Raw genomic sequence first — 21,213 nt, 5'->3', positions numbered from 1 at the left:
AGAAGCCCATCTCCTCCTGCGGTCCTCACTGATGCCTCATAAAGTAAAACCTGGAGGTTAACTCAAGCTGTACATAGTCATAGAGCTGTAGCCAGTTCCCTTGTCATGCAGAAGCTGAGAAAGGCAGAGGAAAACTACAGGGGGGTACCATATTGATCAGCTAAGGCTTCCATTAGTAATAAAAATAGTCTCTTCATTAAAAAAGCCTATTGGTCAACCTCAGAGCACTAGACACTGGAGGATATGCTACTGTGTTGTTTATTCTCCAAAGAGGTAAAACACAATCACCTGTCAACTTCTACCTAAGGTGACATTAACTCTGGATACTTCTGTTACCACAAGGGATAAGATCTGTAATAACATATTAGATTTTGGGCTTCAGGTATCTGCATTAAAGAAAGAGAAAACTCAATGCTTTATCACATTTTAATAAGATTCTGCTTATTTTTCTGTGAGATGAGAGCAGACAATACCAGCACAAGTATAGCCTTCTCCTTTTGTGTTTACTTCAGTTCAATCTCCTTTCCATCCTCTATTACAGAGGTCATTTCCATCTCTGCTCCTAAGGTTTTTGGTTCCATTTTATCCTTTCCATCAATACACATGATTCTTGTTCCTTGGAGTGCCCATGCCAGCCCTCTTATGCTCAGCAATCCTTGCCATCTCTGCCACCATTCACGGCATTCAACTGTCTCAGATGTTATTCAGGACATTTAAGCTTCCCCTTGCCTCCTAGACAACCCAATTCTGAGAGCAAGGGACATGACTCAGACTATCTTGTGTCCTTTACACCCTGTCTACCCCATCAGTCAAGACTGCATTGCAGCCTAGGGCAAAGACTGCACTTCACATTAACAGAACTGAACTGCTCCAAGTCGGCCAGTTTGTGGGAATCCTGACCCCGTATGTGAAGTGGAAATGCCCCATGTGCTCTTCGGTCCTTGGACATCTCCTTGCTCAAAGATAACCTCTCTCCTGAATTTGGTGTTTAGAATTCTCCCACTTTTCTTTATACTTGAACTGTAATAGGATTGATTCACCATTTGCAACATTACATAAACAATATCATGTTGTGTATATTCTTCTGCAACTCTCTTTTCTCACCATTATATTTGTGAGCTTTATCTGCAATGATCTGTGGATAATTCATTTTTACTTCTCAATAATATTCCTCTCTTAATATTTAGACTGTTTCTATTTATTATAAATTTTTGCTATTTCAAACAATGACTATACAAACATTTTTACACATGCTACCTTGTAACTGATTGTGGGGATCTGGGTACCTCCCAGGAGTGAAACTGCTGGATGCACATCTTCAGCTTTGCTCAAGAGGGCCAGGTTGTTCCACAATTGCAACACCAAGTCCCAGATGGTTAAGACAAGTGGTGCAACGGCTGCCCACACCCTCGCTAACACCTGGATTCTCTGATTTTTCATTTGTTTCAGTCTGATGAGGGAGAAATGGTATCTAGTTATTTAAATGCTCACTTCATTGATTACCAATAAGTTGGGCATTTAAAAAATATATTTATTGGTCATTTGCTTTTCTTGGTACATGATCTTTCTTGATTTTAAATATTTCATATTTATTTATATATTTTTGTAGAAGCTAGAAAGTGCATACACTTTTATTTTGTTATTCAATCAGTGACAACCAATAATATTTTATATCAGTTTCAGTCGTATAGCAGTTATACAATCATATAATTTACAAAGTGATCTCTCTGTTATTTCAAGTACCCACCTTGCACCAGATATAGTTATAATAGTATTATTTTTTAAGATTTTATTTATTTATTGTTAGAGAGAGGGAAGAAAGGGAGAACAAGATGAAGAGAAACATTGAAGTGCGAGAGAATCATTGACTTGTTGCCGCTCACATGCACCCCAACCGGGGACCAGGCCCACAACCCAGGCATGTGCCTGACTGGGAATTGAACCAGTGAATCTTCACATTATGGAGTAATGCTCAACTGAGGCTCACTGATCAGGGCTATTACAGTATTATTGACTATATTCCCTATGCTGTACTTTACATCCCCATTTACCCTGGCTGGTTTGGCTCAGTGGATTGAGCGTCGGCCTGCGAGCTAAGTGTCGCTGGTTCGATCTTCCAGTCAGGGCACATCAGAGAAGGAAAACTCTGACTCCAAAAAACCTCCGCTGCCTTGCGGCATACCTCTTCAGGGGAAAGGCTAAGGGAGTAAACCCCGACAGAAAATCCGGAGCCGGAGTCCCTAAGGCGGTTCGACGTTGTAGTCAACACCGGCAACTCCTGCGGCGCACCTGAAGCCAAGCTGTATTGACTCCGTCTTTCCCTTGGACCCTTCAGCTGCGAAGAGAGGGGGGGTCTGCTGCATGGGCAACAGCACACCCTCCATATCACCCTGCCCAGGCTCTGTAGCTTCAGCTTCACTGGAGAGGACACTCCAGCGTCATCGCAAGATGTCGATTCAACACGGGAGGAGACAGATACTGTGTCACTCCCGAGTCGGACTGCACAACCATTCTCGGCGGTGCAGATAGACTCTTGGGAAGCTACACCATCGTCTCTCGAGACGGACGGCTGCCGAACGAACTTTACATCCCCATAACTATTTTGTAACTACCAATTTGTACTTTTAATACCTTCCCCTTTTTCATCCAGCCCCCCAAACCCCTCTGGCAACTATCAGTCTGTTCTCTGTCAATGAGTTTGTTTATTTTGTTCTTTAGATTCCATATATAAGTGAAACCATATGGTATTTGTCTTTTTCTGACTGACTTATTTAACTTAGCTTAATACCCTCCAGGTCCATCCATGCTGTCACAAATGGTAGAGTTCATTCTTTGTTATGGTCTAGCAATATTTCATTGCATAAATGTATCACAACTTTTTTATCCATTCATTGATTGATGGTCACTTGGGCTGCTTCCATATTTTGAATATGGTGAATAATGCTGCAGTGAAAAGAGAGGTACACTTATCCTTCTGAATTAGTGTTTTGGGTTTCTTTGGATATATAACCAGAAGTGGATTTGCTGGATCATAAAGAATTTTTACTTTTTGCATTATATTTTATTGATTATGCTATTACAGTTGCCCTGATTTTTCCTCCTTTGCCCCGCCCCCACCCAGCACCCCCCACTCACCATTGTTCATGTCCATGGGTCATGTATATAAGTTCTTTGGCTACTCTGTTTCCTATACTGTATTTTACACCCCCGTGGCTATTCTGTAACTACCTATTTGTACTTCCTAATCCCTTCACTTCTTCACCCATTTCCCCAAACCCCCTTACCATCTGACAACCAACAAACACTCTCTGTATCCATGAACCTGTCTCTGTTTTTATATGGTTTGTTTTTTAGATTCAGTTCTTGATAGATTTGTAATTTTTGCCATTTTATTGTTCATAATTTTGATCTTTTTCTTCTTAAATAAGTGCCTTTGGTTTTTTCTTGTGTGGGAAGCCCTTTATCTGCCCTTTGATTCTAAATGATATCTTTGCTGGGTAGAGCAATATTGATAGTAGGTCCCTGCTTTTCATGACTGAATATTTCTTGCCAATCCCTTCTAGCCCACAAAGTTTATTTTGAGAAATCAGCTGACAGTCTTTTTCTTTCTTTTTTTTTTTTCTCTTTTTTGGATTTTCAATTACAGTTGTCCCATTTTTCCCCTATTGCTCCCCCAACCCAGCCCATCCCTTTTCCCACAATCATATCCCTCCCCGTTGTCCATGTCCATGAGTCCTTCATACATGTTTCTTGACTAGACCCTTCCCTTACTTATCCCCCTTCTCTCCCTCCCCTCTCCCCACTACTGACTACTATTCTAGTCTTTGCCTATTTAGTTCGTTTGTTTGTGTTGCTCTTTAGTTTCCTGTATTAGGCGATATCATATTGTATTTTGCTTTCTTTGCCTGGCTTATTTCACTAAGCATAATTCTTTCTAGTTCCATCCATGTTGTCACAAATGGCAGGAGTTCCTTCTTTCTCTGTGCTACATAGTATTCCATTGTGTAAATGTACCACAGTTTTTTGATCCACTCATCTACAGATGGGCACTTAGGCTGTTTCCAGCACTTAGCTATTGTAAACAGCGCTGCTATGAACATAGGGGTGCATAGGTTTTTTTTTTGAATTAGGGTTTTAGGATTTTTCGGGTATCATCCTAGGAGTGAAATCGCTGGTTCAAAAGGCAGTTCCATTTTAGTTTTTTGAGGTAATTCCATACTGTTTTCCATAGTGGCTGCACCAGTCTGCATTCCCACCAACAGTGCAGTAGGGTTCCCGTTTCTCCACATCCTCGCCAGCACTTGTTGTTTGTTGATTTGTAGATGATGGCCATTCTGACAGGTGTAAGGTGGTATCTCATTGTGGTTTTTATTTGCATCTCTCTGATGGCCAATGATGTTGAGCATTTTTTCATGTGCCTATGGACCTTCTGTATGTCCTCTTTGGAGAAGTGTTTGTTCAGGTCCTTTGCCCATTTTTTAATTGGGTTGTTTGTTTTCTTGATGTTGAGTCGTATAAGCTCTTTATATATTTTGGAGATCAGTCCCTGTCTGTGATATCATTGGCAAATATGTTTTCCCATATGGTTGGTTTCCTTTTCATCTTGCTGATGTTTTCTTTTGATGAGCAGAAACTTTTTAGTTTGATGTAGTCCCATTTGTTTATTTTTTCCTTTATTTCTCTTGCCTTAGGAGATGTATCCGAGAAGATATAGTTATGTGGGATATCTGAAATTTTCCTGACTATGTTTTCCTCTGGGACTTTTATGATGTCACGGCTTACATTTAAGTCTTTAATCTATCTTGAGTTTATTCTGGTGTATGGTGTAAGTTGGTGGTCTAGTTTCATTTTTTGCACATCCCTGTCCAGTTCTCCCAGCACCATTTGTTAAAGAGGCTCTTCTCACTCCATTTTATGTTCCTTCCTCCTTTATCAAAGATTAGTTGACCATAGAGGCCTGGGTTTATTTCTGGGCTCTCTATTCTGTTCCACTGATCTATATGTCTGTTCTTATGCCAGTACCAGAGTGTTTTGATCACAGTGGCTTTGTAGTATTGTTTGATGTCTGGTATCGTGATTCCTCCTGCTGTGTTCTTCTGTTTCAAGATTGCTTTTGTTATTCAGGGTCTTTTTTGGTTCCATATGAATTTTTGGAGGATTTTTTCTAGGTCAGTGAAATATGTCATTGGTATTTTAATAGTGATTGCATTTGAATCTGTAAATTGCTTTGGGTAGTATGGCCATTTTGATGATGTTGATTCTTCCCATCCAAGAACATGGGATTTGCTTCCATTTATTTGTATCTTCCTTAATTTCTTTCTTCAATGTTGCATAATTTTCAGTGTACAAGTCTTTTATCTCTTTGGTTAAGTTTATTCCTAGGTACTTTATTTTTCTTGTTGCTATAGTAAATGGTATTTTCTTTTTTGCTTCTGTCTCTGATATTTTATTGTTGGTGTAGAGAAATGCCTTAGATTTCTGTATATTTATTTTGTACCCTGCTATTTTGCCAAATTCACTTATTATATCGAGTAGTCTTTTAGTGGATTTTATAGGGTTTTCTAGGTATACTATCATGTCGTCTGCAAATAGTGATAATTTTACTTCTTCTTTCCCAATTTGGATGCCTTTTATTTCTTTGTCTTGTCTGATTGCTGTGGCTAGGACTTCCAACACTCTGTTAAATAGAAGTGGGGAGAGTGGACAGCCTTGTCTAGTTCCTGATTTCAGGGGGAATGCTTTCAGTTTTTGTCCATTGAGTATGATGTTGGCTTCAGGCTTCTCATATATAGCCTTAATTATGTTAAGGTATGCTCCCTCTATTCCCATTTTGCTTAGTGTTTTCAACATAAATGGGTGTTGTACTTTATCAAATGCTTTTTCTGCATCTATAGATATGATCATGTGATTTTTGTCTTTCATTTTGTTTAGGTGATGTATTATATTTATTGATTTGCGAATATTAAACCATCCTTGCATCCCTGGGATGAATCTCACTTGATTGTGGTGTATGATCTTTTTGATGTATTGTTGGATCCTGTTTGCCAAAATTTTATTGAGGATTTTAGCATCTATGTTCATCAGTGATATTGGCCTGTAGTTTTCTTTCTTTGCTGTGTCTTGACCTGGTTTTGAGATTAGGGTAATACTGGCTTCATAGAAAGAGTTTGGGATTTTTCCCTCTTCTTGGATTTTTTGGAATAGTTTGAGGAGAGTAGGAGTTAGTTCTTCCCTAAACGTTTTGTAAAATTCGGCTGTGAAGCCATCCGGTCCAGGGCTTTTGTGTGCAGGGAGACTTTTGATTACTATTTCAATTTCCTTCTTTGTTATTGGTCTGTTGAGACTTTCTACTTCTTCTTGATTCAGTTTTGGAAGGTTATATGTTTCTAGAAATCTGCCCATTTCTTCTAGGTTGTCAACTTTCTTGCCATATAGTTGTTTGTAGTAATTTCTTATAATTGTTTGTATTTCTGAGGTATCAATCGTGATTTCTCCTCTTTCATTTCTGATTTTGTTTATTTGGGTCTTCTCTCTTTTTTTCTTAATGAGCCTGGCTAGAGGCTTGTTGATTTTGTTTATTTTTTCAAAGAACCAGCTCCTAGTTTTGTTGATTTTTTGGATTGTTTGTTTAGTTTCTATGTCGTTTAATTCTGCTTTGATTTGATGATTTCCTTTCTTCTTTTTGCCCTAGGCTTTGTTTGTTGTTTTTGTTCTAGTTCTTGTAGTTTTAGGATTAGATATTTTATTTTAGATTCTTCTAGTCTTCAGATATGCCTGTATTTCTATGAACTTCCCTCTTAGGACTGCTTTTGCTGTGTCCCATAGGTTTTGGGCTGTTGTGTGTTCATTGTCATTAGTTTCTAGAAATTTCTTGATTTCATCTTTGATGTCATTGTTAACCCATTCGTTATTTAAGAGCGTGTTATTCATTCTCCATGAGTTTGGGTGTCTTTGATTTTTTTCCCTGAGGTTGATTTTTAGTTTCAAGGCATTGTGGTCTGAAAAGATGCTTGATATGATTTCAATTTTCTTGAATTTGTTGAGGCTTGTTTTGTGTCCTATTATGTGGTCTATCTTTGAAAATGTCCCATGTGCCTTTTAAAAGAATGTATATTTTGCTTCTTTGGGGTGAAAAGTTCTATTTATATCAGTTAAGTCCATGTGGTTTAGTGTGTTGTTCAATGCCTGTATATCCTTGGTGTTTCTTTGCTTGGGTGATCTGTCTATTGTTGATAATGGATAGTTCCCTACTATGAGTGTGTTGTTGTTGATATCCTTCTTGTGGTCTTCTAGTATTTGCTTTATGTATTTGGGTGCTCCTATGTTGGGTGCATATATGTTTATCAGTGTTATATCTTCTTGATGAATCGTTCCCTTAAGTACTATGAAATATCCTTCTTTGTCTCTTTTTATTGCCCTTGCTTTGAAATACGTTTTGTCTGACATGAGGACTGCTACCCCAGTTTTTTTTTTTCAGGTCCATTTGCTTGGAATATTTTTTTATATCCCTTTACTTTCAGTCTATGTAAATCTTTTGTTTTGAGGTGTTTCTTGTAGACAGCAAATATGTGGGTCCTGTTTTCTTATCCATTCCGTTACCCTATGTCTTTTAATTGGAGCATTTAATCCATTTACATTTAAGGTTATTATTGACATGTATTTATTCATTTCCTTTGTACCTCTGTTCCTCTACTCTTTTTTTTTTTTTTCCCTCTTCCTTTTTCTTAGAATATTCCCTTTAGCATCTCTTGCAATGCTGGTTTGGTGGAGATGTATTCTTTTAGTCTTCCTTTGTCTGAGAAACTCCTTATTTCACCTTCTATTTTGAATGAGAGCCTTACAGGGTGGAGTATTCTTGGTTGTAGGCCTTTGTTTTTCATTGCTTGAAATATTTTTGACCCTGCCCTTCTGGCTTGTAATGTTTCTGTTGAGAAATTGGTCGATAGCCTTATTGGAGCTCCCTTGTAAGTTATTTGCTGTTTTTCTCTTGCTGCTTCGAGGATTCTCTCTTTGTCTTGGAATGTTGCCATTTTAACTATGATGTGCCTTGGAGTGGGTTTTTGGGGGTTCTTCTTTATTGAAGCTCTCTGTGCTTCCTGGACTTGCATAACTTTTTCTCTTATCAGGTTCGGAAAATTTTCTGTCACTATTTCTCCTATCAGTTTTTCAATTCCATGCTCCTTTTCTTCTCCCTCTCTAATTCCGATGATCCTGATATTATTTATTATCATGCTATCCTGTAATTCCCTTACATCTTGTTCATATTTTTTCAATCTTTTTTCATTTTGCTGTATCGTTTGAGAATTATTATCTACATTATCCTCTAACTCACTAATACAATCCTCTGCTCCGTTTAGTCTGCTTTTGACTGATTCTACTGTGTTTTTCAGTTCAGAGATAGCATTCTTCATTTCTTCCTGGTTCTTGTTGATAGTTTCTATGTCTTTTTTTATGCTGGTGTAGTTCTCTGCAAGTTCCCTGTAATTTTCTTGGAGTTGTTGGTAACTTCCTTGGAGGTTGTCATAGTTGTTTTTAAGGTTGTAGAGTATATTGAGCTTCTTCACCACCATTGTTTTGAATCCCGTGTCTGACATTTGGGCTATGTCTATTCCATCTACCTCTCTTTCTGGGGATTCCTCTTTTCTTTTCATTGAGAGGTTGTTTCTGCATCTTACCATGTTGGATTCTTCTTGTTTGTTTTTGTTATTTGGATTTGTCTGCTTTGCCTTCCCACCTTTGTGGCATGAGATTCTTTATGGTAGATCTGGGGGTTTCAGTGGTGCAGTCTCTTTGATCTCCTGAGTCTGATGCTCTTGGGGTACCTTTTATATCGTTTGTTTATGCTGTCTGGTTATATTTCAGATGTTTTTTGTTAGGATTTTCCTTCTGGCTAGTTGATTGAGAGTCACTCTATCCACTTTATCTTGAATTCTTTTGTGGAGATGTCAGTTCAGCCTTTGTGTGTTGTCTTGTTTTTCTGTATCCACAGCTAGTCTAATGAGGTGGGTCAGAGGTTCCTGTTCCTTGCAGCAGTGGGCCCCCGCACTGCGCGTTCCTTCATTGTCTGTTGGAGCTAGCCAAGGTGTCCTTGCAGGCACGCCTGTGAGCGGATAAGGTGGCCCGAGAGCTTGCCTCAGGCCTATGGCGCAGCGCTCCGGGAGTTTCCCAAGGTGGCCAGGGAGTTATCCTCAGGTCTGCCGCACTGTACTCCAGGTGTTGGTCTCTCGCCTGCCGGTGCTGGACCCCAGACACTCATGTACAGTGGAAGTGAGCAATTGGTGCCTATTGATGTCAGCGAGGTATTTTTGTACTCGCGCGCCCCTGCTCGCCCAAGGCAGCTGGGGAGCTAGCCTCCACGCAGCGCTCCAGGTAAGTGTCTGTGACTCGCTGCTGCATGCTGTTCCTTGCGCGCCCCTGTTTGCCCAGGGCAGCCGGGCAGCTAGCCTCTGCACAGCGCTCTGGGTGATTGTCTGTGAGTCGCCGTTGCCTGCTGTTCAGGCGCCACAGCTGCCCACCGTTCCCGCACCCGTCTGGGCGGGCACGAGTCAAGCCTAAGCGAATGCTTTACACCCCGGCCTGGCTCCCACTGGAGCTGGCCAGGGGCAACTGTGCACAGAGTCTTCTGTGTATCCAGAGGTCCCTCCCTGTGTCTGTTTGGGCACTGATCTTATGTCTGTTGGGGTGTGTCTGAGGGGCTCCTGGACTCTCAGCCCTGTGCACCTGGGCCAGTGAATGAGGGCACTTCCCTATGCGCGCCCACGCGACCCAAGGGGAGGGTTGGGGAGTGAGCGCGCTCACTTCTGCGCCTGCGCTCCTCAAGGACATACTTTCACTCCCAAAATTTCCCCCCCTCTCCGTAATTCACAAGAGAAAAATATGAAGAAAAAAATTACGATTTCACTTGCTCAGCAGCACGCTGTCTCCCGTCTTTCAGTGCCTATGCCACCTGGTCGAGTCCCATCTCTGCCAGCGGGCAGAGATCCGCTCTCCTCCCGACTCCTCTCTGGAGAAGCCTGTGGTTGCCAAAAAGCCTTTGAGTCCTTTCAGCCACTACTCGGGCAGCCACCCCAGTCAGGAATCCCATTTCGTCCCTTTTTCTTCTTTCACTATCCTCACTAAACAGGTTGTTCCCAGATGGTTTTCCTCTAATCCAGCAGTGCCAAGGCTCGACTCCTGCCAGTGTCCAGCTGCTCACTGAGATGTTCTGTCTGCAATTAGTCCAAACTACAGACGGATCTCAGGAGCCTGAGAGTGCAGCCTCCCCTCACTCCTCCGCCATCTTCAGCTGATAGTCTTATTGTATCTCCCCTGTAGGTAACTAACTCTTTTTCTCTTGCTGCTTTTAAGATCCTCTCTTTATCTTTAAACTTTGGCATTTTAATTGTGATATGTCTTAGAGTGGGCTGCTTTCCATCCATCTTGTTTGAGACTGTGCTTCCTGGACTTGCATGTCTATTTCCTTCACCAAATTAGGGAAGTTTTCTTTATTTTTTCAAATAGGTTTCCAATTTCTTTCTCTTTCTCTTCTCCTTCCAGCACCCCTATGATACATAAATTGGACCACTTGAAGTTGTCCCTAGGGCTGCTTATACTGTCCTTTTTTTTTGGATTTTTTTTTCTTCTTGTTGTTCTGATTGGTTGTTTTGTGTTTCCTTATGTTCCATGTCATTGATTTGAATCTCAGTTTCATCCACTCTACTGTTGTTCCCCTGCAGGTGGCTCAGACACCAAGTGGGCCATCTCTACTCCTGTAAAGGAGGAAAGAGGAAGGACATCTCTAAAATCAGAGAAGGAAAACTCTGACTCCAAAAAACCTCCGCTGCCTTGCGGCATACCTCTTCAGGGGAAAGGCTAAGGGAGTAAACCCCGACAGAAAATCCGGAGCCGGAGTCCCTAAGGCGGTTTGACATTGTAGTCAACACCGGCAACTCCTGCGGCGCACCTGAAGCCAAGCTGTATTGCTTTTGTCTTTCCCTTGGACCCTTCAGCTGCGAAGAGAGGGGGGGTCTGCTGCATGGGCAACAGCAGACCCTCCATATCACCCTGCCCAGGCTCTGTAGCTTCAGTTTCACTGGAGAGGACACTCCAGCGTCATCGCAAGATGTCGACTCAACACGGGAGGAGACAGATACCAGTTATAAGCTCATCCGATTGGCGAAGGAAACGAGCGCCAGGGGTCTCCTCTGACGGTGGGAGAGGTCATCGCACCTCACTGGACAGCTACCGTCTCGCCATGGCTCGCCTGCCCCACTGGGTGCGTGGGGATCAGAGAGGCGCCTCTCGAAAAGTGGGCCACAAAACACCCGCACCAGTTAATTCCAAGCAAACAACAAGAAAGAAGCCTCCGGCTCTTCGCCTCGCTAGCTGGAACATCAGGACCATGTGCCCCGGACTTACTGCAGACCTTCCGTGGATCAATGGTGCCAGGAAAACCGCTGTCATCGATAGGGAACTGGCACGACTAAACATCGACATTGCGGCTCTACAGGAGACCCGGTTGGCCGACAACGGAACTATCAGAGAAACCAACTACACCTTCTACTGGCAAGGGAAGTCTCCGGACCAACCAAGACAGCACGGTGTTGGGTTCGCTGTGAAGAACACGCTTGTTAACTCCATAGAGCCACCCACAGGAGGCACAGAGAGATTACTTACCCTCCGATTGTCAACAACTTTCGGCCCAGTCAGCATTCTTAGCGCGTACGCCCCAACCCTCTGCGCCACCATCGAAGAGAAAGAACAGTTCTACCATGCACTGGACGAAGCGTTATCCAAGATCCCCAGAAGTAACGCTTTCTATCTCCTTGGAGACTTCAACGCAAGAGTAGGAGCCGACCACATGGCCTGGCCCACCTGCCTTGGAAACTTTGGGAGAGGAAAGATCAATGAGAATGGTCAGCGACTGCTTGAGCTTTCGTGTCACCACGGCCTGTGCGTGACAAACACATTCTTCAAGTGCAAAGAGATCCACCAGGTGTCATGGAGGCACCCCCGCTCCCGCCATTGGCACCAGCTTGACCTCATCATCACCAGAAGAACGGATATTGGCAGCACCCTCCTCACCCGCAGCTACCACAGTGCAGACTGCGACACGGACCATGCCCTCGTGGTAAGCAAGGTGCGCATAATGCCGAAGAGGTTGCACCACTCCAAGATGAAGGGTCGCCCACGCATCAACACCAGTTGTGCCAGCAACCCAGTTAAGACCCAGCAATTCATCAACAAGATGGAAGATGCACTCGGCGAGGGAATGGCGGCAGACGACATTATCGAATCCAATTGGTCACGTCTCCGCGACGCCATATACAACTCCGCCATTATTGCTTACAGGAAGAAAGAGCGGAAGAACGCTGACTGGTACGAGGCTCACTGGGAAGAAATGGAACCCGTGATCGAGGCTAAGAGGAAGGCCCTACTGGCTTACAAGGTCACGCCCACTCCCAGTACACTTCAAGCTCTACGGGCTGCCAGGAACAAAGTCCAGAAGATCGCCCGCCACTGTGCCAATACCTATTGGCTAAACCTGTGCAGAAGCATTCAGGAAGCCGCCGATATAGGCAACGGACGAGGAATGTATGAGGGTATCAAGAAGGCAACAGGCCCAATCCCCTCCAAGATCGCCCCCCTTAAGTCCAAGACAGGTGAGGTCATCACTGACCAGGAACAGCAAATGCGGCGGTGGACCGAGCACTACCTCGAGCTGTACGCAACGAAGAACACCGTAACAGACACTGCTCTTAACGCCATCCCAGACCTACCAGTCATGGAGGAGCTAGACACCCCACCTACTGCGGCAGAGCTCGGCAAAGCCATCGACCGCCTCGCTTGCGGGAAAGCACCAGGAAGCGACGGAATCCCTCCAGAAATCCTAAAGAGCGGGAAACCAGTCCTGCTACAGCCACTCCACCATCTACTCTGTCTCTGCTGGAAGGAGGGTTACATCCCCCAGGATATGAGAGACGCCAACATTATCACCATGTACAAGAACAAAAGAGACCGCAGCGACTGCAACAACTACTGGGGCATCTCTCTCCTCAGCGTTGTCGGCAAAGTATTCGCCCGGGTCGCTCTTGCCCGCCTGCAGACCCTTGCTTCCCGCGTCTACCCAGAGTCCCAGTGTGGCTTCAGAGCTGGCCGATCAACAGTGGACATGATCTTCTCCCTACGCCAGCTGCAGGAGAAGTGTCACGAGCAGCATAAACCACTCTACCTCGCCTTTATCGACCTCACGAAGGCGTTTGATCTGGTCAGTCGAAGCGGACTCTTCAGCTTGCTACGGAAGATTGGCTGTCCACCACATCTGCTTGCTGTGGTCATGTCCTTTCACGACAACATGCACAGCACGGTGTCCTACAACGGCGCAACCTCTGAGGCCTTCCCAGTCAGCAGCGGAGTAAAGCAGGGCTGCGTCCTCGCGCCTACGCTGTTCGGAATCTTCTTCTCCATGCTCCTTCAATATGCCTTTAAGGACTGCAGCGAGGGTGTCTTCATTCACAACAGATCCGATGGCAAGCTCTACAACCTGGCCCATCTACGAGCCAAGACCAAAGTCAAAGAGGTGCTCATCCGTGAGATGCTCTTCGCCGACGACGCAGCCTTGACATCACACTCCGAAGAGGGACTCCAGCAGCTAGTCACTTGCCTTTCCCACGCATGCAAGGAGTTCGGACTAGCCATCAGCCTGACGAAGACGAATGTTATGGCTCAAGGCACGGGGACTCCCCCATGCATCACCATCGACGGATACACCCTGGAGGTTGTCAACGACTTCACTTACCTCGGGTCCACCATCTCGAGCTCTCTGTCAGTCGACTTGGAGGTCAACCGGAGAATCGCCAGGGCAGCCACAGTTATGGCCAGACTGAACCGGCGAGCGTGGAACAATTCCAGCCTCACTGAGAAAACCAGACTGCGCATCTACCAAGCCTGCGTACTCAGCACTCTCCTCTATGGCAGCGAGACGTGGACCACCTACGCAAGGCACGAAAGGAAACTCAACAGCTTCCACATGAGGTGCCTGCGACGCGTCCTGCATGTCACCTGGCAGGATAAGGTTCCCAACACCGAGGTGCTGAAGCGAGCCAATATGAGCAGTTTGCATGCAGTTCTTAGCGAGAGACACCTCAGGTGGCTCGGCCATGTCAAAAGAATGGATGCAGGCCGTATCCCCAAAGACCTCCTCTATGGCGAGCTAGCAGAAGGCAAGAGGATGACAGGGCGCCCAAAACTGCGGTTCAAAGACATCTGCAAAAAGGACATGACACAATGCTCCATCAATCTCAACACATGGGAAGTTCAAGCAGACGACCGCCTAGCCTGGAGGCTCGCGGTCAGGCAAGGTACGTCACGCGCAGAGGCTGCGCGCAACGAGGAGGCGGTCCAGAAAAGATCGAGGCGGAAGCAGCGTCAACAGCAGCAACAACGGCCATCTGCCTTCACCTGTAACAAGTGTGGCAGGGATTGTCACTCCCGAGTCGGACTGCACAGCCATTCTCGGCGGTGCAGATTGACTCTCAGGAAGCTACGCCATCGTCTCTCGAGACGGACGGCTGCCGACGACGACGACGACGACTGTTGTTCCCCTATAAATTGTTCTTTAATTCAATTAGTGTATCCTTTGTTTCTGACTGGATCTTTTTTATGCTGAGAGGTCTTTACTAAGTTCCTTGAGAATCCTTATAAAGTGTTTTGAACTCTGCATCGGATAGATTGCTTATCTCCATTTCATTTAGCTCTTTCTGAAGGTTTGATCTGTTCTTTCATTTGGACCATGTTTCTTTGTTCCATGTTCCTTGTTTTGGCAGCCTGTGTTTGTTTCCATGTATTGGAAGAGCTTCTTTGACTCCTTGTCTTGATAGTGTGGCCTAATGTAGTAGGTGTCCTGTAGGGTTCAGTAGCTTAGCCTCCTCTATCATCTGAACTGGGTACTCAAGATGTGCCCTTTGTGTGGGCTGAGTACATTATCCTCTTGAGGTTGAGCCTTGATTGCTGTTGGCAGATCAGTGGGAGGGACTTACCCAGGCCTGTCAGCTTCATGGATTGGCTGTGACCACTCACCGCCAACATCCACCCTCCATGTAGGATCAGCTGAGCAGGGGCAGGGTGGTGGTGCTCTGATGTGGTCTGTAGCTGTCCACTGGGTATACTGGCCCTGGGGTTTCCTGGGAGATGCAGGCCAAGGTCAGCCCTCACCTGTATTTCACCTGGGGCCAGCCTTCTTGAGCTATTAAGCAATCTAAAATGGCTACTACTTGTGCTGGGCTTGGAGATTCCCAGGCAAAACCAAGCTGTGAATATAAGCTAGCTGCTGCTAGTGCCAAGCCTGGGACTCACTGAGGCCAACTGTTGTTTGATAGGATTTAGGGAGTTGTGAAGCATGAGCCAAGAGCAGCCATTCACATGGAGAAGCAGCTTGGGTGGGTGATAAGTTAGGTGGGGCAGAGTCCAAGATAGATCAAACAGTGTTAGCCAGACTGATGGAGTTTCAGATATGGCGCCAGCTTGCCAGCTCTAAGGCTCTGTGGCTCTGCGGGGGAAGGGTTTAGAAAGGGGACAATGGCCTCTGCTCCCCTTGATGCCAGACACTTCAGTTTCTTTCTATATGGCACTGGTACTTTTTAAGCTGCTACCCTGGTGCTGAAGCTCAGAGGGAGTGAGTCTGAGTACATGAGTTGTGTGTGGGTTCCTAAAGAGGAACTACTTGAGACTCCAGATGTTTCTTCCACTGACTCAATCCCTGCTGGTGTTTGCAGCCAGAAGTTGTGGGGACTGATCTTGGCACTGGAACCCTGGACTGGGGAGTTTTGATGTGGGGCTGGGACTCCTCACTCCCAAGATATCTCTTCGAAATTTGTATCCACCTCACATGGGTGTGGGACCAGCACCTTCCACGTCTGGACCCCTTCTATCAGTGTGTATGGATGTGGTTTCTTTATTTCCATAGTTGTCAGATTTCCATTCAACTTGATTTATGATGGTTCTGGATGATAGTTGTTCTATATTTTAATTTAAATTTTGATGTGGTTATGTGAAGAAGTGAGCCATGTCTGCCTGTGCTGTCATTTTGACTGGAAGTGTCCATAAAGAATTTTTAATTTAATCAACACTTCTTTGTTGACTTAGCGACGATAGCCATTCTGACAGATGTGAAGTGATATCTCATTGTGCCTTTAATTTGCACTCTTCTGATTATTAACATTGAGCACATTTTCATATGATTATTGCTCATGTGTATATACTCTTTGGAGCAATACATATTTAAATCTGTGGCCCATTTTTAAATTGTATTGTTTGGGGGGGGTTATGTTGACTTGTATGAGTTTTTTACAAATTTTGGATATTAACCCCTTATCAGATGTACCATTGGCAAATATCTTCCCCCATTCAGTAGTGTGTATTTTTGTTTTGTTGATGGTTTCTTTTGCTGTGCAAAATCTTTTTAATTTAGTCTTATTTAATTTTTTCATTTGTTGCCCTTGCCTAAAGAGATGTAACAGGAAAAAATATTGCTAAGAGAAATGTCATTGAGTTTACTGCCTGTTTTTTTCTAGGACCTTTATGGTTTTGAGTTTTACATTTAAGCCTTTAATCCATTTTGAGTTTATTTTTGTATAGGGATTAAGAAAGTGGTCTACTTTAATTTTTTGCATATATCAGTCCTATTTTCTCAATACCATTCATTGAATAGACTTTACCTCATACATATTCTTGTCTTCTTTGTCATATATTAATTGACTATATAGATATGATCTCTATATTCTGTTTCATAGGATCTATGTGTCTGTTTTCATGCCATTACCATGCTGGTTTGATTACTGCAGCCTTGTAGTATACTTTGACATCTGGTACCATGATACCTCCAACTTTGTTATTCTTTCTCAAGATTACAGTGGCTATTTTTTAATCTATTTTGGTTCCATAAAAATTTTGGCTTATTTGTTCTAGTTCTGTGAAAAATGCAATTAATATTTTGATAGAGATTGTGTTGAATCTATATATTGCTTTGGGTAGTGTGGACACTTTATTAATGTTAATTTTCCTATCCATGAACACAATACATACTTCCATTTATTTGTAACTTCTTCAATTATTTTTTTCAATGTCTTATAATTTTTATTTTTATTTCCTTGGTTAAATTTATTTCTAGGTATTTTTTGTAAATGGGGTTGTTTGCTTAGTTTCACTTTATAATAATTCACTGTTGTACTATAAAAATGCAAATTATTTTTGAGTATTAATTTTGTATCCTTCTACTTTGTTGAATTCATTTATAAGTTCTAGTAGTTTTTGGTAGTATCTTTAGGCTTTTCTATGTATAGTAGCACAACATCTGAAAATAATGAGTTTTACTTTTTTCTTTCCACTTTGGACAACTTTTACTTCTTCTTGTCTGGTTGTTGTGGCTTGGACTTGGAACACTATGTTAAATAACAGTGGTGAAAGTGAACATCCCTGTCTTGTTCCTGATCTTAAGGGAAATAGTTTTGGTTTTTCTCCATTGCGTATAATTTTAGCTGTGTGTTTCTCATAGATGGCCTTTATTATGTCATATCCCTTTATTCCTACTTTACTGAGAGCTTTTATCGCAAATTGGTGCTGAATTTCATCAAATGCTTCTTAGCATCAGTTGATATGATCATGTGATTTTTATCCTTCATGTTGTTTATGTGGTTTGTCATGTTAATTAATTTGTGGATATTGAACTAACTTTTTATCCCAGGAATAAATCCCACTTGATCTTGGTACATCTTTTTAATGTATCGCTAAAACTGCTTTGCTAATATTGTGCTGGGGATTTTTGCATTTATGTTTATCAGGGATATTGGCATATAATTTTCTTTCTTTGCACTGTATTTGTCTGGTTTTGGAATCAGAGTAATCCTGGCCTTATAAAATGAGCTTGGGAGTTTTTAATTCTCTTAAGTTTCTTGGAATAGTTTCAGAAAGGTAGGTATTAGTTTTCTTTTCAATGTTTTGTAAAATTTACCTGGTTGAAGACACTTAGTCCAGGACTTTTGTTTGTAGAACTTTTTTTATTACTGCTTCAATTTTGTTGGTTGTAATTAGTCTGTTCAGATTTTCTGTTTCTTCTTGATTCAGTCTTGGGAGATTTTATGTTTCTGGGAATTTATTCATTTCTTTCAGACTGACCAATATGTTGGCATATAATTTTTTATAATATTTTTCTCATAATCCTTTGTATTTATGTGTTGTCTGTTGTCACTTCTCTTTTATTTTCTATTGTATTTATTTGGGTTCTCACTATTTTTTTTTCTTGAAGAGTTTGGTTAAAGGTTTATCAATCTTGTTATCTTTTCAAAGAACTAGCTCTTATTTTCTCTGTTCTTCTGTATTGGTTTTTTAGACTCTATTTCATTTATTTTTACTCTGATCTTTATTTTTCCTTTCTTTCACTCATTTTGGGTTTTGTTTGTTCTTCTTGTTTTAGTTCCTTCAGGTGTAAGGTTAGATTGTTTAGTGGAGAATTTTTGTTGTTTCTTGTGGTAGGTCTGTATTGCTATGAATATTCCTCTTAGGACTTCTTTTATATTATTATTTTCATTTGTTTCCTTGTGTCTTTTGATTTCTTCCTTGATCTATTTAACCCATTCATTGTTCAGTAGCCTGTTACTTAGCTTTCATGTGTTTGTGTGTTTCCTAGTTTCTTTCTTGAAATTGATTTCTATGTTCATACCATTGTGGTCAGAGGATATTCTTGATATGATTTCAATCTTCCTAAATGTATTGAGACTTGTTTTGTGATTTAACATGTGGTATACCCAGAAAATGTTTCATGTGCACTTAAGAAGAACACATATCCTGATGCTTTTGGGTAAAATGCTCTAAAAATATCAATTAAATCTATCTGGTCTACTATGTCATTAAATGTCACCAATCCATTGTTCATTTTCTGTCTGAAAGATCAATTCATTGATGGCAATGGGATGTTAAAATCCCTTATGATAACTGATACTGTTGATATCTCCCTTTATGTCCATCAATATTTGCTCTATATATTTAGGTATTTCTACCTTGGGTGTATAAACGTTTACAAGGGTTATATCTTCTTGTTGGCTTGATCCTTTTATCATTACGTATTATCTTTCTTTGTTTCTTGCTATAGCCTTTGTTTTAAAGTCTACTTTGTCACATATAAGTATTGCTACCCCAGCTTTTTTTAAAATTTCCATAAAATATCTTTTTTTTATTACTTAACTTTCAGCTTGTATTTTTTTGTTCTGAGGTGGCTCTCTTGTGGACAGCATATATATGGGTTTTGTTTTCTTATTCTTTCAGCTACTCTAGTCTTATGAATGGAGCATTTAAACCATTTACATTTAAAGTGATCATGTAGCTTTTATTTTTTCCTCAATCCCTCCACCACTGAGCCCCATACCTACTCCTGAACTGTCAGCTTGCTCTCCATCTATGAGTCTATATCTCTTTTGCTTGTTAGTTCAGTTTGTTCATTAGATCCCACATATGAATGAAATCATATGGTACTTGTCTTTCTCTGACTGGCTTATTCCACTTAGCATAATGTTCTCTAGGTCCATCCATGCAGTTACAAAGGGTAAAATTTTCTCCATTTTTATGTGTAAATGTACTGTAGTTGTTTTATCCACTCATCTACTGATGAACACTTGCCCTAGTAACACTTACTACTGATGGACAATTGGGCATTGACAAATGACCCCTGCCCTGGTGACAGCCAATCAGTAGAGAGCAGAACCCTTAAAGGATAAATCTGGAAAACTGATGAGTATTCTGTTGAGATCTTCCCCTGAGGCCTCCTCTAAAATCCTCACCCTTAATGCTCTTCAAACAGAGGAGCCAGCAGCTCTCCCTTCAGGAAGCATGCCTATGTCTTTCCCCTCTCCCTCTTGTTTTCCCTTGACACATTGCCTTTACTTTCTCCCTCCCAAAATCCAAGGGCCTGCATTTGCCTCTATAACTTGTATCCTGAGCCCATTTCTTCTACAGATGACTTCATCTACCTTTGTGACTTTCTAAGTAAACTTCCTCCTATAAAATATAATAAAATAAAGAGATTATTTTAGATACATAGTTATTGCCATTTTATTCTTTATGTTTATGTTTTTCTTTTCTTTCTTTCTTCTTAAAGTCTCATTAACATTTTTTGTACTGCTGGTTTAATGGTGAAGAACTCTTTTAGGTTTTTTTTGGGGGGGGCACCCGGAAAGCTCTTTATTTGATCTTTAATTTTAAATGATAACCTTCATGGACAAAGCAGTCTTGGTTGTAAGTTTTTTCTTCTCATCATTTTGAATATTTTGTGACAGTCTTATGGGAGCTCCTTTGCAGGTTATTAACTGTGTGTCTTTTGGTTAAGATTCTCTTGTCTTTAATTTTTGCTATTTTAATTATGATGTATCTTGGTATTAGCCTCTTTAGGTTTATCTTGCTTTGAACTCTCTGCACTTTCTGAACTTTTCTGTTTTATTTCCCCAGGTTAAAGAAGTTTTCAGTCATTATTTCTTCAAAAAAGTTCTCAATTCCTTGCTCCCTCTCTTCTTCTTCTGGTACCTCAATGATGCAACTGTTGTTACATTTGATGTTGTCCCAGAGGTCCTTTGAACTCTCCCCAATTTTTTAACTGGGTTTGTTGTTGTTGTTGCCTTCTATGGGTAATTTCTGCTACCTTGTCTTCCAAATCACTAATTCAAGCCACTGATTCATCTATTCTGCTGTTGTGTTTTGGGGTTTTTTTTTCCTAGTGTATTCTTCATTTCTGGTTTTTTCCTTATAACCATTCCTTTGAACTCTTGAACTCTATATATGGTAGATTACAAGCTTCCATTTTACTCCATTCTTTTTTATGGAGTTTCTTCCTGTTATTTAATTTGGGGCATGTTTCCTACCCTCACCCCCATTTGGCTGCCTCTCTGTGTTTTTTTCAATGTTTTAGGTAGATATGCTATGTTTCCCAGTGTTGGTAGGGTGGCCATATGACTTATGTAGTAGGTGTCTCTTTGATTCCTTGAGCTGGCTGCTCCAGGAGTGTTCCTTGTGTGAGTTATGTGTGCCCTGATGTTGTAGTTGAGCCTTGATTGCTATTGATACATCTGTGGGATGAAGAGGATGACATTCAGGCTGGCTGGCAGAGGGGAGTTTGGCAATAACCGGTGTTTGAGCTTTTGTGGGGGGGTTGCTCCTGTATAGCAGAACTTGCCACACTAGGTTCTGGTGCCT

This window comes from Furipterus horrens, unplaced genomic scaffold, assembly GCF_987537825.1.
Source record: "Furipterus horrens unplaced genomic scaffold, mFurHor1.1.pri manual_scaffold_4, whole genome shotgun sequence".
In the NCBI taxonomy this organism is placed as follows: Eukaryota; Metazoa; Chordata; class Mammalia; order Chiroptera; family Furipteridae; genus Furipterus; species Furipterus horrens.
Note: the sequence above shows the minus strand (reverse complement) of the source record.